Below are 4666 nucleotides of genomic sequence, written 5' to 3' on the forward strand. Positions count from 1 at the left end.
TTGTTAGAGTGCATTTTAATGAGCAATGGATTAGTATCTTGAATTTTTAATATAATAAAGAAGGGAGGAACTGTAGTGTATAAATTCTTGCTTACAAAGTATTATGACTTTCATATTAGTAAATTATTTTCATTTACACAAAAAAAATAAATTTCCAAAGGCTATTTTAATTGCAATTAAAAGCAGTGATATCTCTGACAATCCCATATAATTGTTTGTATGAAGTTTATAACGTATATTACAAATTCCTCTTTATTTGACTTTCAGCATTTATTTGTAAACAAATAAGTTTTAAACTTCCACAATATGTATAAGCTTCCAATATGTATTATTTTAGCAATATGTATTGTATTTCCACAATATGTTATATTTGATAAAAATAGTAATATTAGTTTTAGTGTCAATATTTAAATATGTATTAGCTGTCTAAATTTTCAGTAATTTTCAAAATAACATTTTTTTTTTCTCAAAGCAGAAAAAAAGTAAAAAATGCCTATTCTGTGCTGTGCTTTTATTTCTGTAGAAAAGCAAATATGGAAAAATATGCTTATTAATTATCAAAATCTTAAATTTTTACATATATAATTGTTAAAAAAATTTATAGATATAAATGCCAGAATATATACTGCAAATCAGAAGATTCAAATTATAAACAAAAGTCAGTGAAAATTGTATATGAGTATTGAAGACCAACAGCTATTTCACCAAAATAAATATTCATGCAATAAATTTGTATAGTATATTGTTATTGTGGAAGTGAAGAAGCTCATTTATACCTCATATCTAAAACTTTTTGTAAACAATGAATTTAACAACTCTTTAAATTTGAATGGGCAAATTGTTAGCTTGGCAACATGTACTTGACATGACAAATCAGTATAAAAATAATGTAAATAATGATGAAAACCATACTTATTTTAGAATTGATATCCCTGAATAAAATAAATGATTAATTTGCATATCATAAGCAGTCACTTTTGTTCAAATAAATTGAGTGGCAAAACATCTACAATTAACAATAAATTTTTTAACACTTTCTGCTTGATGATTCAAACTTAATCAAAAAATAACACATATTAACTTGATTAGCCTGTCAGAAACTGGTAATGATATTTTAATTCTTTCAAGAAAATGTGATATTTTCCATTTGTTTCAGCAAGTTCTTGCCTTTTTTTTTTTTCATTCCCAGAATTTTGTACTAAATAAGTTAATAATTTTTTGATATTTTAACATTTAGTTTCTACTAATACTTGAATAATATCTGTCACTTTATTATATTAATTTCCAATGATGTTTTTAATTATTCATATCTTCATGAGAATCGTTACTTCCTGAAATCATAAACCTATGAGCACAACCATCTAACTAAATACTGTTAAGTCAGCCTAATTTCCTTTGTTTAATTGTCAAAATTTTCAACTCAGGATCTTGTGTATTTAAAAAAGAAATATTTTTCTATATTTAAATTTGATGAAAGATGATCCAAATTGAAATGTTTCAAAAAAGTAAAAGAATTTTTCACAAATTTTTTTTTCTTGAAATCATTTTAAATATTATTCTAATAGGTCACATTAAACTGTTAGTTAAGTTAATGAATTTTTAAAATAAAAACCTCTTTTTTAAAATTTTATATTTGCCTCATAATTTGTAGAAATTTGAATTAACTCGGACAAGTTATTATCTACACTTGTTTTTAAAATTCAAAAATTTTCAAATCCCAATTCATCCATTTTCTTTGTTTTTTACACACTTCTCAGAATGTCTTAAAATATGCAAAATTAAAAAAGGACTTCTGTATACAAAAATCTATTTTATTCAAATTTGATTTGAAAAGTAACATATTATATGAATTAAAAAAAAGAATATTCTGATGGAGAAGTCACAGCTTCTATAAACATTAAAACAAAGTGCCATAAAAGGCATTTTAAAATGTAACATTGATGCTGATTATTAATTCAAAATTCTTCTACAAGAATTACAAGGAAGTGTCAATAGAGGTGCTTTAAAATGCAACATTAATGCTGATTCTTAATACAAAATTCTTCTATATGTCTTTGTATTTTTCTAATACATATACATATTGTAATAAGATAATGAGCACATAAAACCACTAGGAAAGAACTACACTGATATGAGCCATATATGTATGCCTTTTTCTATAAATTATAAAAAAGGACAACATAAAATTAAAAATATATTTGATTTTCAAAGATGGGAATAAGGAATTATTTAGACATTTCTATACAGATAAATTATAAAATAACATCTTTCAAAAAATAATTAGGTAGAGAATACATTACAAGTAATGTTAAAATTTGTTGTGTAATGAGGAAAAAAACAAACAAAAAAACAATAAAAATTAGGGAACATTTTCAGCAGATAACAAAGGTCATGATTTGATCTCTTTAAAAAATGCTAATTTTATACACATTGTTGAAGATTAAAGCTGAAGCAAACTGATATTGTAAAAGAGATTAGCTGTATTGAGTGAGTGACAAGCACATTATTATATCACACAATTTATTAGTAACAAAAGTAATTTCTTTAAATTTCTAATTATTAATCATAATAAAAACTGCAATAATTCTTTTTCTATAAAATAAATAATAACATAAAAAATTAATTAGCTAATAAAAAAACTTATATATCCATGTGAAAACAGTGTACAGTCATGGAAATGAGTCATACAGGAAAGTTTCAAAAATACAAAAAGCAACCCTGTATAATCATCACCAGACAGACGAAAAAAGATTTCTTTGTTGCTTTTCTTATTTTTTTTTTTTTCAAAAGGAAAAGGCTGTTCCTTATTTCTTCCATATCTTGGCAAGTCTTTAATCTGAGAAATGAAAAAATAACTGTAATGAAAAAAATTGCTAATTTAACAATAATACTTACATGACATACTTAAAAATTGATAGTATAAACACAAATATTTGATATAAGTCAAAAATACCATTTTTTGTATGTAAATTTAGAATAAATATTTAAAATTCATTTATACAGTACACCTATTATAAAAAAAAGACTTAAGATATTCTATTCTCAATCACTAGAAATGTGCATTCTAAAAAATTTGCAAGTGATTTCAGATAACTTTGGAAAATATTCTACAGAAAGAATATTTTTTTACCTAATCTTAAAATATTAATTGTTCAACGAAAACATATTTATTATTTAGGTGGCTGTTTTTCAAAAACCCTTCTTGTTTTAAATATTCATACAAAAATCTGCCATAATCTTTGATATACAACTCTATAATGGTAGGGGTGGAGAAATAAGAATATTTCAATATGGAATAAAGCATAATGAAAATTGTAAGTTTATATTGCAAATAATCTTTAATACTTGAATTCTTTATTATATTTTTACAGATTTACAGAATTAAACAATAAAAGGAACAAGGTTAAAATTGATTAACATGTGACATTGTCTTAGTAAAGAATGGGAAAATTTTCTTATAGCATGACAAATGCAAAAAACTGTTAAAGATGAACTCTAGTTATAAAAGTAATATTAAAAGTTAATTAAAAATGATTTGTAAAAATATTACATACATACATTATCAATTTTTAATAACTTATATCGCCATAATAACATAATTAAAAAAAAACTATAAGACTACACAAATGATATGAACATGTATAGATATGAAACAACTTATTTTACTAGCAAGTCATTAGATTAACCAGACAGAAAATATGCAATAAAATGTTTTTAATGGAAGCATTTTAAGGAACAATAATTTGATAAAAAAAACAGTATAATCATACTAAACTTGATGAGTTTTCTAAAAGGTATTAATAAGTTTAGCAAATTCTTTTAATTATAATTCATTTGCTTCAAAAAATTGAATGCTCAAGTAATTATGCAAATGACAGATTCTAGTTTTAATTCTAGAAAATAATAATCAAAAATCGACTCGGATATAATAATAATAAAAAGGGATTCCCATATGAAGGATATAAAAGAGATTAATGTAAACATACCTCAAGTCGCTCAGATTCATTATTTGGTAGGTAAATGAATCTTGGCCTCATTTCAGCTATACATCTGGATACTTCATTTATAGCCCGGCAACATGATGACTGGCTATTTGATTGAAATCACCAATTATTTGTTGATTACTTCCTGAAGCAAAAAAAAAAAAAAAAAAAAAAAAAAAGGTAAGGCAATACACAATTTCTCTTCAGTAGTTACAGCACTGTTTCGTAAAATATTGGTGCTTAATTTCTTCTTCTCTAAAGATAAAATGCATTCAGTAGAATTACGGGGAAGTCTGTACTTCGAAATAAAATCATATTCATCAAACAAATCCAAATCAGAAACTCTGTCAGTGTATATTCACCTCCTATCTGATATCGATTGCAATAGTTCCATCCATGTTTGTTTGAAAACTAATGTAACAGTTGTCCTTCTTGACAACTGCGCATGCGGAAAACCATTGATCAAAGTTGATCATCGGAAGTCCGTGAATCAAAAAATGGGGCAAAACAGGGGGAAATCGACAATCAGTTTGGTCTGGTGAATACCGATTTGACTGCTGATCAGTGTTTAATCATCAGCTGATGTTTAACAACGGTTGGTGAATACGGCCGCACATCACTCTAATTTTGATTTGTTTTGTTCTAACTATTGACTTTAGAGAATTCCATATTCTATACCACCA

Source organism: Argiope bruennichi, chromosome 5 (genome assembly GCF_947563725.1).
Source record: "Argiope bruennichi chromosome 5, qqArgBrue1.1, whole genome shotgun sequence".
Taxonomy (NCBI): Eukaryota; Metazoa; Arthropoda; class Arachnida; order Araneae; family Araneidae; genus Argiope; species Argiope bruennichi.